The sequence below is a fragment of the Drosophila montana genome, unplaced genomic scaffold, assembly GCF_035044405.1.
Source record: "Drosophila montana isolate Dmon_TW-CO22-7 unplaced genomic scaffold, ASM3504440v1 contig_3216_1, whole genome shotgun sequence".
Taxonomy (NCBI): Eukaryota; Metazoa; Arthropoda; class Insecta; order Diptera; family Drosophilidae; genus Drosophila; species Drosophila montana.
The window spans coordinates 1026349-1054214 of record NW_026998096.1 but is presented as its reverse complement, the minus strand read 5'-3'; the positions used below and the strand labels follow the sequence as shown (position 1 = coordinate 1054214).

At 43.0% G+C, this 27866-nt stretch overlaps 1 protein-coding gene and 1 long non-coding RNA gene across 7 annotated transcripts in view; both read left to right on the top strand.

The window, feature by feature from the left end:
* Positions 1-27866, top strand: part of Ten-m (teneurin transmembrane protein Ten-m) — a 153290-nt gene that overhangs the window by 24065 nt on the left and 101359 nt on the right. The window lies entirely within an intron of this gene.
* LOC135432966 (uncharacterized) lies at positions 20004-21270 on the top strand. Of its 2 annotated transcripts, none has more exons than XR_010436999.1 (3): positions 20004-20176; positions 20265-20440; positions 20535-21270. It is a non-coding gene; the product is annotated as an uncharacterized LOC135432966 (long non-coding RNA). The 2 variants fall into 2 exon arrangements; XR_010436998.1 differs by having other exon boundaries at positions 20259-20440.

The following is a 27866-nucleotide window of genomic DNA, read 5'->3' as shown; positions in this document are numbered from 1 at the left end:
AATAAATATGGAAAATTGGAGTGCTCAAAACCATATAATAAAATCAAACTCTTGATTTGCACTAACAACAATAGCTAACGGGCTGATTGCATAAAAATCAAGTGGCCGAGCAACTATAAAAACAGCGACAACAACAACAACAACAACAGCTGCAATGACATGAATGTTGAAAAAATGACTTTCATATTGAAAGTGTACAGAAAAAATAAGTAAGAGTACCCTAATCGTGAGTGTTCGACTAGAAGATACTCATTAGTCAGCTCCAAGCAGGCTTGTAATTATAACCTCGGTTTTAACAGTCCAATTATAATGGGATTGTCAGGTTCCTTAATTGGCACCAAATAATGTGTACATACCAAAGCACAAGGCTCTTCTTTTGGTATAAGTTCCGTTCTTAGTGATGCGGGAAACGCGGAGAAGTATTCAAAAAGTGAAATATTTTTTACCTTTTTATACTATATAAGACTAGTTTGGAGTCTCTTGCTTTTATAATCTTTCAGTTATGTTGCAAAAACCCAAGTCTTATCGATATTTATCGGTATAATGTAAAAAACAGCACTCCCTTCTGCATAGGGTAAATACGAATTAAGTCTAAAATCTCTACCTGTTTTAGTTTTCGAGTTATATCGTGTTACGTGCGCTTGCAGAAATCTATTATACCCAGGTTACCCATTTTGAATTTAGTGTATAATAATCAAAACAAAAGAAAAATTGAAAGTGCCGCCCGCGATTGACTGTGTAGACCATTTAAGGTGAGGCAGCAAATCGAACACAAACTGTTGCAGCGAAGCAATTAAAAGTCAGCCATTAACTACGGCAAACGTTCACGGGAGGACAGCGGACTGTGCGGACAGCTGTGGCCAGCGACGATTGGCAGACGAGAGACATTTCAAGGTCTTGCCAATGGAAATACATTAAACGCCTGAAATGCTCGACGAGCTGTCAATGCGAGAAACGGACCAAGCAGCCCCACGGATGAGCCAACAAAAAAGTCAAATCAAAAGCAATCAAATTGACAAAACGTCAGTATAATAAAGCGTTGATAAACCGCAGCAACAGCAGCAGCAACAGCAGAGGCGGCAGCAAAAGGAGAGAAGCAATCGAGCAGTGAAGAGAAAAAATTGATTAGCCAGTGCCACAGAATCAGACACGGGCCAGGGGAACGAGAATCAGCAGCAAACCACGAAACCCAAGCCGAACCACGCGCTGAGCAGCAAAAGTGGTCAATCCGGAGCAGCATCGGGCTGGAAGGAAACCGACCAGACCAGAGCAGACCGAGTCGAGGCTAGGGCTGGGCCAGCAAATTGCACACGATTCACGATGCGTTCTCAGTCGAGGATCGGCTGGGTAGGGCAGGGGGAGCTGCGATGCGGCATTCAGACACGTTTGCCGCGTCGGCAGCGCTGCCCAACCAATTTACAATTTAATAGCGCGCCACAAAATCGAACGATCGAACGATTGGAGATCGGGTAATGGGGATAGAGGCAGCGATGAGCCCAGGCGAAATGAAAGAGTTGCAGCCGTAGCTGAGCAAAGTTATCACAGCAGACTGCAGCTCGAATGTAACTGCTTTGGATAACAATCAGTCCGAGGTGTAGATACTCTTCAAGCCTGAATTAATGCCGTTGTGAGGCATCAATTGGTTATTCTGCTGGGTGCCCGTTTGGTATCTAATTAAAACAGTCTTTGTACAAATCGTTTAAGGCCTTGTTTATCTGCTGCCGCATTGGTCTTAAATATGTCCATCGAGATGACCATTAAATAGACTTTCGAATTCGAATTGTACTTCAATTTTTCTAATATTTGACCCAAGCAATTTTCATTACAAATGCCGCTCGATGCGCCTCAATGGAAGAGCTGGCCGATTCTGCAGCCATTACATGAGGCCTCTTGCGGTCAGCTAATGTCGGTTGGCCCCACCGCAACCCGCCTGACCCACTGTTGGGCACTTTTTCCACGGCTCTTGGCTGCTTGACTCGACTTGAGATCAACTTCGTTCTAGCCGCTTGCTTTGTGTATTGGCCTATGTTGACTTTTCATTTCCTTTTCTCATCAGTTGATTGTTAAAATTGTTGATGGTACTCCTTGCTGTGTGGCTTGCTGGAGCACGACGATTGCCCACAGCAGCTGCTTTGCGAGATGCCGCATACCGATGCCCAGATCTCTATACCGGAGCTGGTGCTGTTGTTGTTGTTTCTGTTTCTGTTGCTGTTGCTGTTGCCCACTTGCAATATATGTATTTGCTGTGCTTATTTATGTGCGCGACCTTATAAGGCGAAATAGCAAAAGAGCAGGCCCCGACTCTAACTACAACTGCCTGGCATACACCCCGTTCGTTTGCCGCTTTTGGCCATATTCAATTCTTTTTTTTTTTTTTATAGAGACCAACGAGTCTGGGATCGGCACAGGTACCCGGCATACGAGCCGGACCTGGACGCTTCTTTGCGCCTTTGGGCCGAACGTTTTTGGTTACAAAGCGATTGCTTTTTATTGCGATTGTTGCTGTTGTTGCTGATGTTGTTGTTTGTTCTTTGTGCTGTAGTTGCCTCATAATTTGTGTTGACCGTTTAGGCATGCGTAATTTCGGCCCTGTTTTTGGGCTGCTTGTTGCCACATTGTTATGGCCTAGACCCTATTTGGGGCGGGCCGAAATGAATGTGTCAGCCATACTCTGGGGAAGGGCTGTTTTATTGCTTGATCGTGCAAGTGGAGAATATCAATAGCTTTGTGCTTTCTGTTACTTTTTTTATTTTAAAGAATTCTGTAAGCTTTCAGCTACTTCACATCGATCAAAACCCATAAGAGCTCATGCATTTATTTCGCTAGGAGCCTTTCTAGTCGTTTGTCAAGCTGATTGCATATACTCGCAGCTATCGCAGCTTCCAATGCTTTCGAGCACTGTTCATTAACTCGCTTCAACCTATCCGAAAAAGCACTTAACCCTCAGCTGGCCATACATCACAGCCATTTGGTGCTGCGACTAGTACGCTGTTACATTACAAAAGCTTCAAACTTTTCAAGCAACCAATGAATTTGACAGAGCAGAGCTGCCTTCCTGCTTGGCTCGACTAATGATTTAAAGTTGCTTTTACAACCGACTACCGATTGCCAACCAGCAACTAGCGACTCACAGCTGCCAAGTTGGAGACTAATGTTCTAATTAACCATATGCTACATCATTAACTGCAGGCGGAACCCCAACCCGGGCCAAAATCCGAGTCGACCCGAAGCCAAAGCAGCAAGTCCGTCGTCAGGTTCCTTCTGCGAAAATTGCGAATCATTCTTCATGCTGTCAAAATGCCTGACAGCTAATCAGCAATAACTGTCATTTAGCAAATAGTTGCTCATATTTGCACTTAAGCAAATAACCAGGGACCGAATCCCCACATATACCCACATACCTACACACTCACACAGACAGACAGTCGAAGTTGGATTCAGAAAGAGAGAGAGAGAGAGAGAGGGAGACACACTGACACTGACAGGCCCTGGTAATGGGCCCTGGACATGGACAGGCATAACTGGCAGCCAAGGGACAGCCGGTGGACAGCCGAGGGGCAGCTGAGGGACAGTTGAGAAGCTATCGAGGGCCTCTCCCGTAATGTCTCATTGTAACACTTCCGTTAAAATCGCGTCGTCGTCGTCGTCGTCGTCGTCGGCATCGTCATTGTCGTCTAACTGTGACTCATGTCCATAACAGTCAATAAACATAAACATGGCTCGTACATGGGGCTAAATGAATGATGGACATCGAGTGGCTTTTGGTGCCGTTGCCGGTGTTGCTATTGATGCCACAGTTGATGCCCCAGCTGAAGTCAATACCGGTGCTGGATACCCTGCACCCTGCACCCGGCCGCCGGCAACAGGCAACCGGCGCTCTTGGGCTCTTGATGTTGATGGCCGGCCAAAGCACATCATTAGCCCAAAAATAGTCATCGACGTCGCTGGCTAACTCTGGATAGAGGATGCCCCTCTGTGCCCATTTTGTTGATTTCCTAGGAAATGAGCTGCTTAAATGCTTAGCAAAACGGTAAAGCGGTGTACATTTCCAAGCAGGAGCTGCATCGTTCAGCTCTTGGCCTGTAACTAAAAAGCGCACTCTTCCCGCTATTAACCTTCATGCTCTTGACGCGCACACAAAACCCGCACATGGGATCATCATCATCATCATCATCATCACCATCGGCAGCAGCAACATCATCAGCCGCATTCGCATCCTCATGCAGCTCGCGAAAACCGCAAGCTCAGGCTAAGGCTACTCTATACTGCTAGCTCTCCATAGTTTCCTGTAGTTTTGTGAAGTTTTGTGATATATGCGACGCACGCCGGCAACTGCATAGACCAGCACGAAAGAAGAAAATGTGGAACAAAAAGTTACAAATAGTGGGGGGATTGCCAGGAGACAACAAAAAAATATAATGCACAGACACATATGTTGGCATTATGTGTAGGGCTCGGCGCAGTTGGCTGATTGGATGCGCTACAGCGGAGATTTGATGGGCTTGCATGATAAACCGGCTTGCAATACTGTCTACAAGCTGCGGCTTGTCGTTGTGCAACACTGTCACTTTGCCTACCCAGCTAGCGTGTTAAGCACACTTTTTGCTTTGATCTCAAATGAAAATAGTTTTAAAGACCGAGTTGGATTCGCCCACTGCCGAGTGAGTGTAGGGTACTGCAGTAAGTCTGAAACTCTGGCAGTTTATCTCAAGTCATACATCAGTTGCTGGTGGGAGTGGAGGAGCAGGCAGGTTACCCTGCTTGGGTATTCAGGCTCCATTGATGGCACACGATGTCGACGCGATGGCAGCTGCAGATGCATCTGAGCTGAGTTTTGTGGCTGCCTTGGCAACGCTTAAGCAGCACCGCATGTGATTACCCAGCAGTTAGTCTTGCTTGGCAGCGCCAGTGCATCAACATCAGCGTGCCAAGCTGTTGCCCCCCGTCCTTCCAGTTGGTCCTCGTCCCCCGCTCGCTGCTTCTGGTTAGCTTGCCATAAGCTGCAAAATTGCCGCTGTGCGGCAAATAGAATTTCAAACTCGCCTCGCTTCGCCTCGCTGTCTTGTTCTCTTTCTGCCTCCAACTCTCTCTCTCAACCTCTCGCTCTGACTGACCTTAAAGCTTGAACCGGCGACTCCACACGACCAACTAACTGTACCCTCGAATAGCACAACGCTCGACTGTGGCTTTATACCTGTATGAAGGCCTCATCGTTTGCATCGTGGTGCGCTTTAATTCACTTATAATTTCTGTTGCTGCTCCACGAACCCCATTTCCACATTTTCCAACGCGCATTTCACTTGCTTGCGCAGCCAGCCACGGTTTGCTGGACTCGGCACCGCCTGCAGGCGACTCCACGCACAAACAGAGCCCTGCCGTCATTTGGCTGGCCATCCCTCATCCTCTGTGCGTCAGGACAGGATTTGCGAGCGCGATGCTCTATGATGTGGGAAAATAATATTTTCATTGATGATTTCTTGCCAGCTCGCTGCGAATCGGCTCAGTTTTATTCAGTTAATGCTTCCCCATGCGAATGCTGTATTAAATATTTAAATGCCCAGCATAAGAATGAATATGTTTAAATGTTGTAAGAGGTGAAGAGTTTGGCCCAGCATCGAGCGGTGCTTAAATTTCGATTGTGTATTCTCCGAGTGGCTGATTCACAATCATGTATTCGCCTTTGGGCATGTTAATGAACGGAATTAAGATTATACCCCTATTAAAATGTTTCAGCTTATTTTTGTGGAGCTGTTTCAACACCATTAATTACCATTCCATATTATAATTAATTGCTTACTTTGTGTTCAATAACTATTTGCACACTTAAACCCACAAAAGTTCTCTTCATTTACTTATGGGCAGAAAAAAAGATGCTTAATCTTAAGTTGAAATGAAATTCCCAATTTTTCAACAAGCTGTCGCTGGAGCACAATAACGAATAATATATTAAGTATTATTATTCACCATCAGTATTTAAAATGTCAAAAGTACCCCCACGCTGGAGAGTCTGCGCTGCCAGCCACATCAGAAACGTGAAATATGTTGAATCTGCATAGTACATGAACTGTTTTGTTTAGTTTTTGTTTTTTTTGTTATGATTGATCGTTGCTTAAAGAGCAACTTAAACAAGTGAGACGGGCTCGTTTAGGGTTGGGCAACATAGGGTTAAACATTTCCACATGGCTTTCAGCTGTGGGTCGGGTGGTGCTGCAGGGTGGTGCAGTGTCAAAAAGAATTATTATTAATTCGGGGTTGGGTTCCATATGAGAAGTTGGCATTATAATTGCTGTAAAAGTGACAGGCCGTAACACATGTGTGCTTGTCTGTACATGTGTATGTGTGAGTGTGTGTTGTTCCCTCACGTGATCGATGTTGTTCCAAAGATGATGCTGCACTTTATAAAACATAAAGTTGACATCAGGAATGCATTTTTGCGCTTGACTTGCGATCAAGCACAATAAATAAATAAAAGAAAAAATGCCAGCCCTCTGCAACAACTCTGCATAATTTTTGATTTATATTTTGTGAGCGATGTTAATTAACACCCCATCGTAAAAGAGACGATCATTTCGCTCAGTGCAACTGCCGGCCACATTGTAAGCTGTCAGAAATGACAGATCGCTTTGTGTAAGGCGTTGCCCAATCGACGCGGCGGCCTCCTTTGTGGGCCGCATTGTAATACGATGAAGTGCTCAAAATGCTTGACGTCTCTCTCTCTCTCTCTCTCTCTCTCTCTCTCTCTCTGTCAGACTTCGGGCTTACTCAAGATGAGTTTCGTCTGATTGCTTTGGCGAAAAGTTTTTAAATGCCGCCCAAAAATAAGTTAGTTCTCTTTATCCGTCACTTGTTGTGCGTTTCTGTGTGAAATTTAATTAAAAATTCCTTTGCTTTGCATAAATTTGCCTTTTGTTTCCAGCAGCTGAAGATTGCCGCAGAGAGAGAAAGTGAGAGAGAAAGAGCGATAGATAAAATAAAAGGGAACGAGATGCAAGATGTTATTGTTTGTTGCCAGCAATAAAAACGTCATCATGGTAATGCGCGCTGCTGTGTCCTTCCTCCATTTTGCATTTCATTCGCACGCCACACACACAGTCACGCACACACACACACACGCTCACACACACATAAATAACATCGTACTATTTTAACGCATTATTTTACAATAACAACAGACCGGAAGGGAAGCAGAAATGCTAAGGCGAATGGCAAAAGTATTGCCACACACAAACACTGCAATAAAGGACTTTCCACACACACACACACACTCACGCGCTCACACACACACAAACAAGCACCCACATAGAACAATATAAATTAAATTAAAAATGCTTTTCTTCTTTGACTCTTTCTCTCTCTCTCTTTCTCTGCTTCGCATTGGCTTGTTCCCTTCGTTTGACATTTCTCTCTGCTTAATTGCTTTGTTAATTAAATGTGTTAAGGCAAATAAAAAGGATATGAAAGCGCGACAAGCGTGCGCTTATGCAAAGGACATTAAGTTGACAACAACAACATCAGCTACGACTCTGGGCCACTAATATGAAATACATTTGTGCCGTAAATTATCGTGTAATTGCTAAATGTATAACTAAAGAGGAACTAAGGATAGAACTCAGCCAAATGGGACGATAATTTCCTTTGGCCATCCAAACGAGCGAATGATGTAAACTGATGACCAAATAAACAAGTTTCCTAATGAGCTGACCGCATGGTCAAACGCATTCCATTTCAATTTGGGCATTTTCCCTGCAAAATAAAAACCCACTTCCTAAAAATAGTCGAGTTAAGATCTGGTATATGAGGAGAATCTACGCTACAAGAATTTGTGCTGCCAAATTTTAGAAAATCGACAGAATATGATAGAGAGTATTATCAGAAAATGTAAAGTTTATGACTATTTTTTTTATATTAGTCCTTTTCTTTAAATGTGAATTTCCTTATATAATGAATATATTTTATAACAATTTTATATAATATATTTTATTTAAGAGAGCAATTTTTTCTCGTATAAAATGAATAAGAGCTATAATATATTTATGATCCTATTTATAGAAAATATTTTCTATACATCTAAATTTTTTTGAATTTTTTTCATGCGCGAAAATTATTATAGAACGCAAAATTTTTTTTTGAAATTTTAAAAATATGTTACTTGATGGCAATTTTTTATATTAGAAAAGAATCGCTTGTTGTAGATATAAAAATATCTATATGATATACTTTCTATAGGACAAAACAATTTTCTTAAATAAGAAAAAAAAATTTCTCTACGTGGTGATATTTTGAAATATAAGATAAGCATTTATTTGTTGTGTGTTGCGAAATATATATGTATCCCATACTCACAGAAGCTCACAGCTAGGCTAATAATCTATTCATATAGCTTTATTTTATTTTTTATGCAATCTCTGTGGTATTTAATTTAGCAATTATTACAACAGACAGACTAAGACATCTTGTTTGTGTGTAAGACCCATCGTTTACACAATTCACAACTCACTTTTTTTTTGTCAAATTTCAACAAATGCTCGTTAACAACAACAACAACAACATCAACGCTGGCGATGACAACTAACCACAGGCAATTACACGCAGCTGCCGCTGACTTCAACAGACGCATTTGGCCAAATCAACTAAACTTTCAGGAAAAAATGGGCAAAAAAATCCGAATTTACCGAATAGGCAATGTAGCCTGCACCCAAGAGTACAACAGCAACAACAACAACAGCCGTAAAATATATGCCAAATTGTCAACATGAACATATGTGGCCCGACCCCCTAACAACAGCAGAAGCAACAACAACAACAGAGCAATAGAAACAGCAACTGTTGCTATTAGACAACACCAACAACAACAAGAGCAACAGCAACAAGAAAGGCGCATAAAACCAGTAGCTAGTCGAGCTGCATTTATCGAGGAGGTCTTTGTGAAAAGTACTTAAGAAAAGCAAGTATTAATGCGACTGCGACTGCGCAGCGCCCACGGGCCAAGTCAGAAAGGTAAACATTTGTGCAGGCGGAGGAGACAATTGCAACTTCAACAAGAAGCGGCAACTTAATTAGGCATTCAGTCAAGGCACTGTTGGAGCTGCGCAGGCGCCACACTTGTGCCCCGGCGAAATGAAAATTTCTGACTGGACAGAAATGCGCAATACATTTAACTGACTGACAGACGACTGACAGTTGTTGTTGATGAAGAAGCCGCCGCCAGCGTAGGGAGACAGCGGCAGCAAGTAGTCATCAGCATATATCGAATGCAAAAACTGGGCAATCTGTGAGGCTTTTTGGGTGTTCAAACAACAACTAGTGTGGTGGAGGCCAAGGGCAGCCAAGTGGAAACAGCAGCAGCAGCAGCAGCAGAAAAAGGAAACAGATGCAAAGTCAAAAAAAAAGAGGAAGAAAGATGATGAATTGGCAAAGTTGTAGGTAGAGTGGGGGCCAACTGAACAAGCCAAACAAACTTTATATTAATAGAGCAAAAATCTACTGATGACTAATTCCCATGCCTCAAGAGCCCGGGACACGCACAACGCCCACTCAGAAGAAGGCAGCGACAGCCGAGCCCAGGCCGAGTATCGAGATTGTGGCTGGAGGGAGGCCATGTTGCAAATTCTCAGCCGTCAGCAGCATAACTCATTATTTAATGTCAAATCTGGTCGATAGTTGTTGCTGTTCTGGCTGCTGTTGTTGTAATTGTTGTGGTTGCTGTTGGGGCATGTCGTGCGTGTGTGGCTGGCAGTAGGATCGTCAGCGTTGGGGCAACTACAAATGTCAACAGCTTTGCAATGGAAAGTCAAAGACAGCAAATCGATGCAACGCCAGGCTGCTTGCCACAAAGCTTGCTTCTGTCTTCCCCCCACTCCACCTACGCCTGCCTTGCCGCTACCTAATGACATTTACACGCATGCAAACACACATAAATCATTTGCGTTTGTCAGTTCTGACAGCAGCCACAAAAAAACGAGATGGAAAAAAAATGAAACCCAACAAACAACGAAAAATCGAGGAATTTACGTTATAAAAGAGCTGAGTCTCAGCAGCAGAACGAAGCAGTGCCACATCTGCCCCGCCCCAGGATAATCGCAAGCCAAACGAGACGAGCCGCGCTCGAGGATTGGGTGTGGACAATCGATTCGCATTGCTTAATCAGTCATATTCATATTCATTCTGAGTCGGCATCGAGCCGGACTAAGTTCTTCTGGCTGATGAGGCCAGTGCCGAATGCATTGGCCACGGCTTGTCAAAGTTCATCAAAGTATCCAAGCACCAGGCAAGCTATCGGCCAGGTTCCTTTCAATTTCATCGACCTGCGTGCCGAGAGCGAAACCCAATTTTTTCGTATTGTCAGATACATTTGCAGCCCATTTCACATGCCATCTGTAATGTATGTGTATATGTGCATATGTGGGCTGGCATTCGTGACATAAGACGAATATTTTTGAGCTCCATTCCATCTAAGTGGGTCATCTGCCAAAACATCATTATGAAGGCCGCCCTCTAAGGGCTCGGCTGTGGCATATGTAAATGCCCCCCCCCCCATATATGTATGCATATAGTTAGTTGTATATATTTAGGTCCTTGTTCGTATGTTGGAATGTCAGCTGTAGGTGGGACATTTGATGAAAAAAGGATTTGCGTAAATGAGGCGCTGGCATAGTCGAAACTAGACAGAAGATCTTTGGCCCCGATGGCAGCTGCTGTCAAGCCCCAAGAAAAGTGTTGGAAAACAAGCGGAAAAAGCAAAGCCAAACAAACAAACAAACTCGAATCACAATGTTGCCATTGTTGTCGCTCCTCTGTTGCTGCAAGTCAACAACTGACACAATGGAAAATGGCAACGTCACTCATAGATCCCAGGCGCCCCTCACACCCCTCGCAGAGCCGATTTTCCGCGGCACTCGCTTTAAAAAAAATTAACACAAAAATGCCGCACATGTGCGGCTTTTCACCAGTCTCACTTTAAAGCCCTCTCCCCTTTGCGTTTTCCAAAAATGTTTGTAATATTTTGCATATTTTCATGAGCTCTGGCCAGGCAGCGGGCATCGAATTTCCACAGCAAACCGCAAATGCCCCCTGTGCCGAAGAAAAGGGGTTGCAAAGAGAAACTGAGCGAAGCAGAGATGTATGTAAATGATTTTCAAAATTGAAATGCCCAAACATTCGGCCGCAAATGCTGCGGATTAAGTTGGTCTATGGCCAGGCCTTAGCCAGGACCTAATGTCATTAGCCACAACTGTCAGCACAATCGTCGCCACATGTCTTCATAATTAAATGTGCAGTGTGGCATCGCCAGTCCGCCAGTCGTTAATACTTTACAAATTTAGTGATTAGGACCAGCCCGCTGTTGATATCAAGGCCCACCCTAAGCGCCATGTTGAGCCACCCCAGATGCAGCCACTGAACACTCAATAAAAAATAATTAATTGCAGTTTTTGGCACATCGATTTCCGGCTAGAGGAGCTGCCCATATGTTTCGCACCCTGTAAATGCAATGCGATTCTCGTGACAGAGTTGCCACCCTGTCGCACACGCTGCACACGCTACAACAACAATGCAATGCAATATACTATGCTCGATATGTTTATGGCGTTGACAAATAATGTCATTTTTATAGCACTATGCAGTGCGGGGAGGGGGCGGGGTGGATACAAGCCGGCTGCAGCTACAACAATTCCAACAACAACAACAGTAGCTAGTAGCAGTCGAACGGGCTGAGTCCCGTTATTGGCGTTGATAATGCAATTTAGATGCCGCGGGTCTAATGACCTGTGCCAGCAGAGCAGACCAAGGAGAGAGGGGCGAGAGAAAGAGACAGACAGTCTCATATTGTTGTTGTTGCTGTTGTTGTCGGGCTTAATGACTTTTTACTTGATGCTATTGAACGCACAACAACATCTTCCCTCTTTTCTCTGTTATTATTATTATTGTTGTATGTTTTTTTTTTGGCAATTTTGCTTTGCTGTTGACCATTTAATGCCTCATAAACTTTTAATTTAACAAAAAGGTCGTTACTTTTTTTCTTCCTTTCTATTGTCGTCGCTGTCGTTCGCGTTGATTCTCAGTATTGCATTTTGTTATTGCTTTTACTTTTCAGCTTCTGAGCTTTTGTTCTCGGCTTGGGCTGTCAAAATGACAGTTGTTGAGGTAATTTCCCATCTGAAATGAAACCATTATCCGAGAAACTGTTTAATGGCAACTGCGGAAGAGCGGAAGCTAATGAAATATTTAATTTTAGATCATTTTGAATAACTTCCCGCAAAATCTAATCATAATTCTTAATCTTTCTTTTCTTGCAGGTATGTAAAACTTTGCTAAACTGTGCAGAAATATCTATATACATATAGCTCGTAAGTACGTAATACTATGCTAAACTATACAGAAAAATCTATACATCTACTGAACTTTGAACTTAAGCACACAAATTCTCTAGAATTTTTAAAATTCCTTCACTTTTCGGTGTTCTTTAAAAAAATCCCATTTAAATTTATATATTAAAATTCTCCGATGGCCATAGCAATTCCGAAAACACGTCAAAAACTGTTCAAAAACAAATGGCAATAAATTTAAAAAATATTTATTCAAAGCAATCCACTGTCAGGGATCCGGACCCTGTTGCTGGTATCGAATAGATCTATTCACAGGCCATATTTATCTCCAGACATTATCATTGCGAGCCCACTTCGAACAAATGATTGAAGTGAATGAAATGACAAAATGATAAAACGGATAGAAATGCAGACAGCAAAGAGACAAAAGCGGCGGCTACTAAAAATAGACAATGGCATCGGTTCGGGTAGGGGACACGTGAGTTCTCCAGGGTCTACAGCAATGTAAACACAGTGGGCGCAATGAATTAGTCATTTATAGCACGTACTCGGCAGGGCGAGAGAGACAGTGAGCGAGAGAGGGGAAGGGGTGGAGAGGGAGGGAGGCAGGCAGAGTGGCAATAACCAGGCAACCGCATGCGTGGGGTCGCAACTGGCACTTCGATAATACAAATGCCCAGAGACGAACGCAGCGTTGAGAGGGCAGCCCAGGGTTGGGCTAGGGGTACGAGATTGCTGCTCATGAGCATAAATTTAAGCGCTATAATTAATAATCATTTAGAGATGCAGCTACAGCAACTTTTGCTGTTGTCATTCAGCCAAGAAAGCTGCCAAAGCCACCAGACAGTGGCCACTAATCCCCGAAACCGTTGTGACCAGAACCCGTTCCCGGTCCCGGCCCGGTCCCGGTCCCGGCACCAGGCGTTGTCATCGCAGCTGCTTGAGGTTTGCTCTGTGATATATGAGCGTTGGCTACAGCTCTATTTAAGTGTGTGTGTGCTTGTGTGTGTGTGTGTGCTAATGCCGTATTTAGACCAGAAGGATTAGCACAAGATACAAATGTATCTCGGGCTAAACTGATGAGCACAAACATTGCCTGGAGCCAAATAAATTACCCAAAATTATACAAAAAAATGCTGCAGTGTTGTTCGCCAAGACGGAAGTCGCTTATGCAGACAAACTAGCAACAATTAAGAAAGCCAAAGTAGTGGCATTTGTTCTGTGACAGCCCCATTCAGTTCGGGAGCTGGCCAAGCTAAAGTCGTCCACAGATAGATACGAAGACGACATATTACTGAACGCTTCTTCTATGCCCACTCATCCGTCGTATCTACCATGTTACCTTTCAAAAACTGAGCTCGCAATGATAATCGCTCGTTGTCGAAGACGGTTTACATGCTCGCAGCTCTGCTCCGCTCTGCATCTGCTTGGCTGCCTCGCATCTCGAGCCCAGCGCAAATTATGGGTTAGTGTTAGACTGCCTGCCCTTGCCTCGCTTCAGGCAACACAACAGAGACACGAAATCTTTTGGGCAGGCAGCCAAAAAAACAACTTAAGGGCCAGCATCCCAAACAGTTTCATGAATGAAACAATAGCCAAGACAAAGACAAAGACAATGACGACGATTCGAGGCAGGTCAGCGAGATGGCTGGAACGGGGTCTGCGCTTCAAGTGCCCGGTTGGCTGCTGGGCTCCTTCGGCCACGGCTGGCCACTTAGAAGTTTCCCCGTTTCTCTGTTATTGTTGTGTGTGTGTAAATTTTTCGGTAGCCGCAGGAAAAGTGCATAACATGTTCTGCACATTTCCCTAGCCGCCGCTCCCTCCCCCTGCGGCGACTGCCGCAGCTACTTTGCTTATGCACTTAAATTTTGTACTGCCGGCGGGTGTAGCCGCCGCAGCAGCAGTAGGGGCAGCAGTGGCAGCGGCAGATACAAACTACTTTCAATTTGTAATTTGTGGCTGTGGCCCCGAGCGGGGCGCGTAGGGACGGTGGCAGAGCCAGTGCCTCCGTTTAGGTGTGAAGGGGGCTATTTCGAGTTGCACTTTTCACAGTAAAATTGGAAAATGGAAATTACTAATCAATTTAGTGTTGTCAAGTGCGCAAATAGTTGAGCTCTATAAGGTATACGGATCAGCTGGGTAAAAGGAGATCGCTGATACAAGGATATTTAAACTGGAACTGTGCAGTGTGACATGTGGAATGCACCGCAAGGTGGCATCTTAACAATGCAGTCGCAGTAGACGCTAAGCATGAAACGGTTGAGAAAGCGACAGACCTTTAAAAATATGTAGTTGGCATCAAATATGACTAAGGCGCGACTAAATCACAATTCACTTAAAATGCCATTAGGCTTAGACTTTATAGCTCTGACTGGCCACGAATGACTCCAACGAATGCCCGCTGGCTGTCCAAGATTCAAGTGCGGGAGATGGCTAATGAAATATGCATGACTTCCAAAAGTGGCGCGCCCCTCGATAAATCAGAATACAATACACATTGAAACACAACGCTTCACAACCTTGACCTCTGACCCATGCGGACCTAAAGCAGTTGTATTCGAAGTCGAATTGAAATTCAAATTGGCAATCGAAATGCTTGCTGCAATGGCTGTGAAATTTGGCCCCAGAGCTATGGGGATGCCATCGACTTTATGGATTTTAATTAATTTGCAAGCACTTCCATGCCGGAGCTGCTGTTGCCGTTGCTGTTGCTGTCGTTGCCCGGCTCAAGTCGCAGCTCCAGTGGCGGGCCAACTCCTCCCCGGCCAAGTCCTTCTCGGCTGGCTGTAATAAGAAATTCAATTTCCGCTGCCTCATAATTATTTTCTTTCAATTTCAAAACAGACGCCGTCGCTCGAGCCCCATGAATTATGGCCGACGGCTATGAGGCTGCCTTTAAGCCCCGGCTATGGCGCCACCCACGCATACATTAGCCCTAGCCAGGAACTGTGCTGGACTGTGAGACGAGTCCCAGGACTGGGAGAGACTGGGCTTGGGGCATAAATTGAAATCCAGCTGCATAATTAGTCCGAGCCATGCAAAAACTATGTGCAGCATAAATAGTTTTTGGAGAATTTATGGAGTTGGTAACAAAAAAAACACAGCCAAGCAGCAGAGTCCAAGGCAAGAAAAAGACACAAAAACTGTGAAAAGAGAGAAGGCACAGCGAAGAAGAAAAATTTAAACAAAAGGCAAAGACTCCGCTTTGACTTGAGATAGAGACGGAGAAAAAAATGAGTATATAAACTAAGCGGCGGCGACTGTTGCGTGCATTGAATATAAAATTAGCTGTCGGGGCGTAGCTGGCCGCGCAGCAGACCCAACTGAATGCAAGCGAGACCAGAGCCAGTCGCAGGGCAATGTCTGGCGACGCGGACGCCAATCTTCAGACAAGCGTCGCGCTAAACAAATCTCAATATCTGCGGTGAAGAAATCTCAGCGGTAGTGCTTCCGCGGAAAGCGTTCCAAAATCTAAGCAGCCGCCTGAATTGTGCTCGGCATACGGATTCGCCTATTGATGGATAGCTGGAGAAGAGATGCACCGGCTGCAAATCTTATGCGTTGATAATTTGTTAATCTGGGAGCTAGTCTCCGAGAACGAGCAAAATCTTTGTCTCAGCATTTCCAGTGTCCCAGTTCCAGTCCCAGTCCCAGTTTCAGTTCCAGTTGGGTCGACTCAATCTCAGGCAGTTGACTTGGCAAACAAATGGCCAGTCGACACACTGCCCTTGCGCTGTGCTTAATTGAGGGGAATTAATTATTTATTTAAATTGCCTGACGCGCGACTTTCATGGCTGTGGCTGTGGCTGCGGCTGCGTATCGCCGCCTGGCAATTTGTGGCGGCAACGAAGCATTTGCAACATTATTTGATAACATGCTTGTTTGCCCTTGCGCTTGCCCCGCCAACTGCCTGCCAGCTGCTCCGTGCTGCACGCACACGCCGTGATTTTAATGCTCTGCGATTTTTTGCGTGTGTTGCGGACATTTCTCTTGAGTAACGCGGCCGGGTCCAGCTCGATAGGCACGCAATGGTCCAAGGATCCAATCGAATCGTATCCAAACTTTAGCTCTGCCTTTGCCTCTATGTCTTGGCTTTTAATGTCGCATGTCAACGTTGTCATGTTGACCATTTTTTGTTTCTTTGTAGACGCTCCTCGCAGCTACTCTGCTCTCTGGCGTTGGCGTGGGCGTTGGCGCTTTTGTCGCTGATGAGCGAATATTGCTTGTTTTGCATTGGCCCAGATAGACGTAGGCGGGAAGGGCAAAAGGCAGGGTCTCTGCGACAGCGCGAGCTTATTTACTTTAATTGCAGCTGCCACACATGCTTAGAAACCAGATAGGAAGTGAAAGCGGCAGAGTGAGGGGCGCTGCACAGAGGTCCATTGCTCCAAGTTGCTGTAATTTGCGTTGGCTGCGTAGGTGTCGCCGCTCAGACGACCATCCGCTTGCGTGAGCTGCACCCAGCAGCAGCAGCGGCAGCGGCAGCAGCCGCAGCAGCAACAACAACCAGTCCAAGGCAGCAGCATCTCCTCGTTTGAGGTGCGGTGTTTGCCTTGGATTGAGCAATTTATATGGGAAAGAAGAGCCAGCTTTTGCAGCCACAAGGCATTCAGCAAAAAAAAAAAAATATCACAAAAAAAAGTAAAATGAAATAACACTTCATTAGCGAGAGGCAAACGGGGCTCTGCTCGGCGCATGCAATGGCTTTGTGACGTGGGCTGCGTTTTTATCGAAATGAAAATAAAACTGGCGAAAAAACTTACAGACTTTTAATGAGCTGCAACTAAGAGATGGTGCGAGAGAGATACACAGAGTAGTCGAGGTGAGGCGAGGCAATCATAAGCGCTTACGATCGGTGAGGGAATTTACGGGCTTGGCAGCAAAGATTTGATAGATGCAGCCCCATCTAGATGCCTCTCAGCCTTGTCAGGTTTATGATGAAATCTCAATAGAGCATAAAACCGAAAAGGGTTGCTGTATGGAGTGCGTAGCCATTGTTCTTTATGCCAAGCAACGCAATTTGCCAGCCAAAAAGTCATTTGGCCAAGTCGTTACGCGCACAATGCAACCCACACACGCACACACACACACACACACATACGCTGGAATTGGCAGCGACCCTTTTGTATGAGGCCTCGGACCATCAAATGAAGAGTGAGCCAACGCCATAATCAAAGTGAACTGTGCAGCTTAAGGCAACTACACAATGTGACGGAGCCGGCGGAGGAGGTGCTGCAGAAGCTGGTGCCGGGCCGCAGAACAAGAAACGCAATTTCCCAAAAAGCGATGCCAAGAAAAACCAACGAAATTTTTCTTTTTTTTTCCTGTTAGCTAGCGTCGGCTTATTGGCCCCATCGGTCGGTCCGGCGGTCTGTCGGTCGGTCGGTGGCTGGGTCCATTGCTGCCTTTTGTTGCTGCTGCCCATCAGCTAGCCGGGCCAGCCTATGGTTAGAGCTGCGCCAAACAAGGCCCGGCCACGTATGAGCCAAACGGCAAATGCCAAACAGAAAATTGGCAGAGCCAACTCTCGAACGGGTTGCTTGGCCCGTTGGCTCCTTGGCTGGTTCCATACTTTCAGCCAGCTCTTGCAATTTAACAAGCAGCCAGATTGTAATCGATTGTTGCTTTTGCTGTAGCTGTTGCTGTTGGGGCTAGTAAGGACCGTTAGCGGGCCCACGCGCTTCACATATTAGCGAGAATTGTAATAGATTTAACTTCATTTATTATAAACAAAACTGCCGCCGCAACGGTTCCAGTAATTTTCCAATGTTTCGCTTATCTCTAGCCAGCGACTCGCTACCCTTCCATTTAAATCTTCATCCAATTTAGCTGCCATTTGCCTGTCGCCATTCGGCGTGTCTCATAATTCTTGGGCATATTATTCGCCAGTCTTCGCCAGACTGTTGGCTTTTCAGTTTTTCCACCTACGTGACGCCTTGTAGGCGACGTTAATAGTTGGCTGAGGGAGCCGACAGTCGGCGCACAGAACACATTCCATTGGTAACATTGGCCTCCTCTTCCGCGTCTTTTTTACTTTTTACGGGCTTTTACACTGTTCCCCCACTCCTCCGCCCGTTACTTATAAGTGCTGTATTTATTTTAATTTTTATGTGCGTTGCGGAACACAAAAAAAATTTAATTTTTCCTGCGCTGCGTTTTAATGTCGTTCAACTTTGGTTGAGTTTAGTCATAGATTTTATATATATATATATATATGTATGTTTTTGTGGTACGTGCCTGGAAAGGTTAAGCCTGATGAGGCCGGAATGTTGCTTCATGTTTATCTATGCGTTGCCTTGACTCTCTGTTTTTATGGGCTCAACAAGCTTGTAGACAGGGCCATAAAATGACCCAAACTTTTAATGACAAGTCACTTACATGGTTATCTGCCCGAAGAAGCCTCACATTACCGCCAATTGGAAAGTGGAAAAACCAGAATGCCAGCACAGAAAAGCTGATTAATTACGTGTGTCAGGGAATTATGGGCTGATTCTGGTCGGGATAAGATGTTGTGACATTTTTATATATCCTATCGAACACTATCTAATAGGCGATCGATAAAATGAGTTGTTGATCTGATGTGGCATTGGCACTGACAAGCCTTGCTTTTCGCACTCATACGAGAAAACATTTTCCATAATGCCTTTGACAGAATTTATTGAATATATTCTGTTGCCTTACCAAACCGTGCCATCGCGTGCCCCTTCTCTTATGGCATTATGGCACACATCCTACTTTCTCATATGCGTAGCCCATTATGGGCTGCCAGCTAGATAACGAGGCTTGGTGGAGGCGCGTGGCCCGGAAAGAGGTCGGGCAAGGGGAGCGCCCATCAGCGATGTGCGTGTTTTGTGCAAAGGATTTTTGTGGCCTCCAAGTTGCCAGCGTTGTCTGTTGTAGCCATTGTTGTTGTTGTTGTTGGCGTCGATACCCATATTGCCATGTGTGCCAAAACAGCGCCAACATATTCGCTGTCGACGTCGTTGGGGAAAACAAAAGCAGCCAAAACAGAAAGAAAAAACAAAATAGAAAAACAAAATACACGAAAATGAAAACCTATGAAAGAATAGCCTTAGCTACCTCGTCGGGCTCGTGGCGACAACGCGTACCAAGCACCTCCATCTGCCCCTTCCGTGGCGACGTCGTCTCATTACCGGAGCCAGAGCAAAGCCCGGTGCAGGTTTCGTGCGTTGCGACGGTCCAAAATTGCGTGTCTGCCTATTGGAAATTGGTGAAAACGCGCATGAAAAACTGTTACAGCTGCCTTTCCCAGACTGCCAGGGCTAGTTTTCGTATCATTTGTTTTACTCGTATCGGTTGGTAATATCTAGCCGGAACGTATGTTCGCCCCGGGACCTTACTTTATAGTTTTCATTCTTTAGCTGGAGGCGTGGGCGCGTTTCGTGTAATCAACTCGACTCTGTGATCGGTTCGGTGCGGGGCCTCAGTTGTGCGAAAATTTATTCTAATTGTGTTTTAATGTGTGTGTCTGTGGGTGTGGGTGTATGTGTGCAGTTTTTCATGTGCATATGCTGCAGTTGGCCCTCGTTCTCAGTCCGCAAATTGCATTTGTTGTGCTTGTGCAAAATAATTGGCGCCGAATTGGAAGTCTTTCTCCACTCTATTTTTTATCGAGTGGTAGGCTATGTAAATTGTTTAGAACCGGAAAATAATACACAATGTAAAGCCCTGCAGGGTGTCTGAATATATTTAGAATCTAAATCAAAAGAGGAGCTTAATAAGCATTGCCAACTTTTCGGATGAGAAATCAGAGGAAGTGATTGGCACCAAACTCTTTAGGTAAAGGATTTGAATGGATTTAATTGGATTTTACAGAATCGAGTTTGAATTAAGTAAAGTATTTTAAAAGGCTCAGCTATAGTTTTCTCTGCAAGTGTCTTAGAACTACAGTTATTTAATTGTTCTTTATTTAAGTCACAGGTACTTAAACTGAATGCATATTGCAACTGCACGTATTCGAGTACCATCTGCTCTGGCCTTATGAAAAGAACAAATAGTTGCTATTAGGCAGCTTTATCAACTCCCAGTGGGCGTGCAGGTTCGCATCGGCAATGCCCAGATGCAATCGGCAGCTACCCAAGAGCCAACAGGCTCGAGTAAGTAATGCAATCACATTAAAAAGATACTGCTATATAGGAAAAAGTGCTGCAGTCGCGCTTGTAATCAATGTAACTACAACTTGTTTGACAGCTCTTAGCATAAATACTTGACAACAGCGAAACGACTATCCAAGAGCCTAGTCTGCAGGCTCAGCTCCAGCTCCAGCTCAAGCTTCGGCGGCGTTGACAGGCGAAAGGTGTACGAGGTGTGGGACGGGACAGGCAAACGACATAAACACAGAACCCTTGGAAAAGTTGAAATCAATACACGAATACGGCAGTTAAAAGCAGAAGGAACATTTCTTACTTTGGCACATTTAACGAGTGTTTTGTGCACTTGAGTGCTGGGACACCGAGCACTTTGTAGGACCCTGGCGGGACACTCGAGCCAGAGGAGGCGAACGAAAGAGAGACACAGATACAATTGTATCTGCAGTTAGCCGAATGGCAGCGTCATTATCATCCTCAATATTATGATTATTGTTTTATATTTGTCGATTCTCAAGTTGATGCGCAACTTTAGAAACCAAGTCTGGGAATGGACGCAGCCAACTGGCAGAGGACAGAACAGAACCGAACAGAACAGACTGGATGTCTGTCTGCCTGTGTCCGTGTGTCTGCCTGTCTGCTTGTCTATCCTTTTGATCTTTTGTCTTTTGCAATTACAATTATATTTTATTTGCCCGAGTTGACACAGGAGACACAGGAGACACGACTGGCGCAGAGCATCTCCTGTCCTTTTTGTCCCTCTAATAGCCCTTTGAAAATCAATTACGACTGCGGTCATAACCGGCATCATCCCATCTCTGTGCCTGACTATGCTTTAATATTATGTCAATAATTTATTTAGTTTTTATTTATTTACCCGCCCCTGATTGCCAGTCAGCCTTCAGTCCGCAGCTGCGCAAGCGGCACGTACACGGCCTGGACACATGTTCTAGCAGGAATTCTACATTCGAAATGACATCAATTCTCTGGTGTATCGTGGCGAGAAGCACAGCCAGAGCCGCAGCTAGAGCAATGCATTTTTGCAGATGCTTTGCCGCAATTTGTTCGACTTGGCCGCGGAACTGTTGGCCAGTTTATGACATTGCCACATTTGTTGTTTGTAATTCTTCTATTGCCTTGTCAAATTCCTTCGTGTATTTTCACAGTAATTTCTTAGTTCTTAAACACTGTGCGAGATTCTACTTGGGACCAGAGGATCTTAACAGACTGCTCAAGATAAGCCACTGCAGTGACTACAAATAATTGTGTATGATATTTATAGCGAACCTGGGCGTTGCCCCACAATAGCTGCAAAGTCAAAGACTATAAAGCACGCAATTGTTGTACATATGCACAGGAGCTAGCAAAGGCGACCCAAAGGAGTTCAAATATATAGTAGTAGCTCGCATAAATATAGACCCAACAGCTGTGCCACAAACATATCACATACATAGGTTTTTGTTCACCTCACAATACAATTTCTCACAATACCAGAGGAAAGGCAAAGGAAAGAGAGTATTTGCTAGGGTGAGGGTACTTGCTAACAGGCAAAGAAATTCCACGAGTACCTTTGTGACTTCTTTATGGCCATTTGCAAACGTGGCCGTAGAATATGTGTGGCAAGTGGGCCCAAGAACTAAATATGTGTATTTTCGCTCTTGCTCTGTTTGTGAATTGTGTCATATTTAATGGCGCCATTTTTTCAAACCTATTTCCATACGTTTCAGTCACATAACAATAAAATTGTTAACCATTCGCTGGACGTGTTAACAGGGAAGACCTCGTCCATGAATCGTTAATAGATGAGAATTGATTTGTTGAAAATTTAATGTTTTAAACTGTTTTTCCTGATTAACTAACTGTTGATCAACGCTCAGACCAAACCTCAATAGCTGCCTCCAAATCGACTTCATACTGATCTTCAAAGATTTCTGTATAATACAAAGTGTTTCACATTTTTCGAAAAATCCACCTAGGCTTAAGTTTTAAATTCCTCACGAGCGGAACACAATATCTAAAATTACAAAAAAAAAAAAAATTCCTCAACCCGGTCAAAGCCGATTAATACCCGCTACACATGTATATACTGATCTATTCTCACACTTCGAACCATGAAAACATATTTAATTAAATATGTATTCGTAACAATATGTTAATTCAAAGCGATCCTTCGTCAACTGACTTTAAAGACTTGCTGGAAAATTTCTTAACTCGTTTGCCGCAGCTGCTGCAGCTGACCTCTTGACCAATGCTGAGAAGCAGCGTTGACCGCAGTTCTCTACTATACGAAATATGTATATTTTTCATTTTTCCCGCAAGCCTAACCGAAACAAACCAAACCAGTTTCATCTTCTATGCAACAATGGCTATGTTCGGCAGACTATTTTGTATCTGCTGTTAACTCTCCCGTTCCCCCCGCCCCACCTGCGGCGCGTATCGTCTGCCTGTCTATAAGCTTCAATATCCATAAATGTCGGATGTGTTGTTGCTGTGTTGGTCATGACTTTGGCTGGCTGCTTGGGCATTGCTTCATTCTTTCAATCTTCCAGCTCGTCTGCTTTTCTGTTTCGTTGTTCTGTTGTTCTGCGGCCTGGCTGGTGTCCAGTTTTCCAGTTGGGAGCTTGGGTTGCCTTCGCCTGGTCTTCGTCTGCTGAATTCAAGATTTTTATCGGTTTCTACTTAAGTGATTGTCAGTCAGTCATTGGCTTGCTAGCCCGGCAACGAGAAGCCGCTAAAGGACCGTTTGCCCGTGTCTGGTGTTTCTGGTCGTCTGGGCAACGTTCTGGGTGCCGGTGAAGCTGCTGCATTTGGCAGCAATTTATTTAAAGCCTTGTATGAAATTTGCCCATTTGCTTTCGTGCTTGCCGTTTGGCTCGTCAATGCCTTATTAAAACGTTGAGCTCATCGGCATCAGGATCATTGCAAAAGGCAATACCGCTGATAAGGCGATGCAGCCTTCTCCTGTCGATAAGCTGAAAGATCGGCTTGCTGCATTTGGTGGCGCAGCTTTTATGGCAACAGCCGCGGGCCGTTTCCGAGTGGGAGTCGTGTGCAAATGCACTATGAATGCTGGTGGAGACCCGATGAGCAGTTTAATTAGGTTTCAGCCAAGTGTGAGAAGGGCTCTTGTCGCTTTCGTCAGGCGCAAACTGAAATCGTGGAAGCGTGTGGAGCACACGTTGCTCGCAAAACTGCAAGAATTTGTCAAGTGCCAGCAGGCATACAAACACTCGCACACACACACACACACACACACACACACATTCAGCGCACATTAAGAGCTATAAAAACCCCTTAAAAAATATGTAATACAAACAAACTCACACACACACACACAAACACATTCACACACACGCACATCCGACCCACTTGAAATTCTCTCACATTGCGTATACGCCCCGTGCAACGTGGCTGGTACGCTGGTACTATAAATGCGCACTTTTCATGGGAGGAACCTTTCGTTATGGTGCTTTTTGTGAGGTCTCTTTTTCGTTTCTACTATTTTTTATTTATAATTTTATTTAATTTTCTTGCCAAAGCTGAGGTCCTTTTGCGCAGGCTCCTTCCCTGTCCCATTCACTGGCTTTATGTGTGTGCGCGTTTGTGTTAATTCTATTGAAATGCTGTCAAGCTCACAACTAAAACCAACGAACGAAACACCCACTAAAGTGGTCCTCTCTACGTGTGTGTGTACGTGTGTGTGTTTGTGTGCGTGTGCTCTCATGTGTTTACATGCCTGTAAATACACGCACACAAAAAAGGCAAAAGGCATTGCCGCTAAAAATGAGCAAAAATCACACATAAAACACATGCGTACTAGTTTTTCAAATTAGTTTTAGTTTTTGGGACCGAAAACAAAAATAGAAAAAAAGATAAAAATAAAAAAGAAAATTGTAATATATATGAGTGGTATGCATAAATGGCAAGGCAGCAACAGCACTCGACTTGAAATTCTTTTACCACATTTGGTAAATTTGAATTTGCGCTCCTTTGTTGTGCTTGCTGATGCTTGCCTCTGCCTCTACCTCTGCCTCTGCCTGTGTTTGTGTTTGTGCTTGTTTGGGTCTGTGGTTGGCTTTTTAGCCAACTACTCACTTTTATTTCCATTCCAATGCGAACGTACAGCATTTGGTTAGTTAGTTATATAATATGCAGACATGTTTTGATTAATTTAATTACATTTCGTATTTCATCTCATCTCTGCATTGGTCTCCTATATTTTTGCGCACAAGCAATTCTCAACTGGTTTTAGTATTTTACTAGTTTGGCTTTGGGGGCCGCCTCAGAGTTAGTCCACACATTATTCTTTGCCCAACTGGCAGTGTATGTGTGTGTGGCAGGGCCTGAAAAAGAGATAGGGCTATAAGTGCCGAGAACTTTACGTAAAGTTTCATTCATTTTACAGAAAATATTTGCTTTTCTCTCTTTACTTCTCAAACTCGCAGCTTGTCCGCCGACGGTTTTTCTCTGTGCTCTTTTGCCAAGCCGTAAAATTTTTGTGGCACAAACTTTTCGTTGCTGCAGCTAACAAAAAACTAAATTAGTAAATTATAAGCCGCTCAAAATTAATTGCAAAAAAATATTTACACACACGCTCGAAACTTGCAGCAGCATCTGCCAAAATGGAGTTTTAAAATTCTTGCACACACACATATACACACCCCCCTAGTGTGATGTGGAGATGAGGAAGAAAGAGCTTTGAAAGTGCAGCAAACTGCATGAAAAGTAAGGCAAAGTAGTTGGGGAGAAAACTCTAAGTGGAAAATGGACCCGCCCATTGATGGTGTCTGGCGGTTGCTGGGTTCTGGTTGGTGGCAGAATAGTTTGTTGTATTTACAGCGCAAACCACTTGAAAAAATATTTTTTAATTAAATTACAAAATTGTTAAAGAGTTGGTTGCTTTTGGTTGTCGTTGCCCGGCTCTTCTGGTTGTGTGCTATGCGGTGTATGGGGGTACGGGGTTGCGAGTTCTAAATAAAAAGTAACAAATGCAAAGGGCAGCAAAAGTAACTAAGGGCGGCAAAGCCGCAAAGCAGCACAATAATGTGCAGCAATGGGGCAGCATTCAGGTCCAGCCGGGTGCCAACTTTCATATTTGAATAGCAGTCTACTCGACTCGACTGGCAGCAAAGTTTTAGAGAGCATATACATGTATCCCGATAAGAACTCTAAGGTATCTCTCCTTAAAAGTCCATCAATGAAGAATCCATCATTGAACTATGAAGCGGACCTTGTCATTGGTTCTGTGGCCTTTGCGTTTTTCATGCTTTTCCGCTGCCACTGTAAATAGTATTTGGTGTGGCAAGTAAATGTAAGCAACAGCAACTGATCCGGCGACGTGCAGTTGGGTGACATCAAATGTTTATTTTAATAACCTCTTTTGCGTTTCGCCTGCGCCGTTCCGCAGTTCCGCAAATTTAAATAACCCAAGAAAAGGCGAGCACCGCGCCAATCTACGCCAAACCACCTGCCGGACACTTGGCGCAGTTTTAAGTGTTTCGCCAGCTTGTCGACTTTTGTCGTTTTCGTTTCCTTACGCGTCCTTGCACCACCCGCCGCTTGGCTGCCAGCTCCAAGCTGCCAGCTGACAGCTTGCAGCCCCCAGCTCTTACAGTCTCTTCAACGAGTTGCATAAAATTCGAGCTACGCCATTTTGCAGTGCGCGGGTGCGGAAAATGTAGGTGAATGCACCGCGCCAGGAGGCACCCGACGGGCTCTTTGTCCGACAGCTGCGCCATTTTCTATTATTTGCGGCTACTTTTCAGCTCGGGCGTTGACTTTGCCAACCGCTGTAAATATTTAAGTCTCGAGGTGACGACTACCACAGAGAGTGCCACTCACAACCATTGAGAATCCACCGCAACTACCTTCAGAGTGATGAATGTATATTAGGTTAAATGCTGTCATTCCAAAAGTGGGCGCCATCTATGCAATAATAATAGTAATAACGATAATAATAATAATAATAATAATAAGAAGAAGAAGAATAATAATAATAATAAGAAGAAGAAGAATAATAATAATAATAATAATAATAATAATAATAATAATAATAATAATAATAATAATAATAATAATAATAATAATAATAATAATAATAATAATAATAATAATAATAATAATAATAATAATAATAATTATAATAATAATTATAATAATGATAGTAATGATAATAATAATAATAATTATAATAATAATAGTAATGATAATAATAATAATAATAATAATAATAATAATAATAATAATAATAATAATAATAATAATAATAATAATAATAATAATAATAATAATAATAATAATAATAATAATAATAATAATAATAATAATAATAATAATAATAATAATAATAATAATAATAATAATAATAATAATAATAATAATAATAATAATAATAATAATAATAATAATAATAATAATAATAATAATAATAATAATAATAATAATAATAATAATAATAATAATAATAATAATAATAATAATAATAATAATAATAATAATAATAATAATAATAATAATAATAATAATAATAATAATAATAATAATAATAATAATAATAATAATAATAATAATAATAATAATAATAATAATAATAATAATAATAATAATAATAATAATAATAATAATAATAATAATAATAATAATAATAATAATAATAATAATAATAATAATAATAATAATAATAATAATAATAATAATAATAATAACAATAATAATAATAATAATAACAATAATAATAATAATAATAATAATAATAACTATAATAATAATAGTAATGATAATTATAATAATAATAATAATAATAATAATAATAACAATAATAATAATAATAATAACTATAATAATAATAGTAATGATAATTATTATAATAATAATAATAATACTCATAAATATGAATTTAAGCTCAAACGTGATTGCACTAAATTCAGGGCTGCGAACTCAAAATATGGTTTACGGCCCGAACCAAGTCCCTGCCTTTAGGTTCAGTTTGGGAAGCTTGAACTTAGGTTTTTGTTTCAAATCTTGGTTTCAATTCAATTTTCGATTGCCCGTTCTACATAATAAATCGTAGCTATCATTTCATATTGAAGTATCAGGTTATATTTGATCTCTACTGGCATCTACCAAAAATGTTTAGATAAATGGCATGGTTAAGGCCTCGGGCTTATTCTGCTTTGAAGCTGAGTCTGTCTCCAAAGATTTTTATTTTAAATCAAACCAAATTATGTTTCCGTTTGAGTTCCGGTTCAACTGTTTTTTTGGGGAATTTGTTCGGTTTAAGATTCGTTTTATAGAACAAATAATTTGTTATTCCGAGTTAGGCCCAGCTTGCAGTCTTAATGTAAAAATATGTATTTTCTTAAATTATTCGTTTAATGATACTATCGTCTTTGTGCATCACGAGTAGCCTATGTATCTTAAGCGCCGTAATTCACGA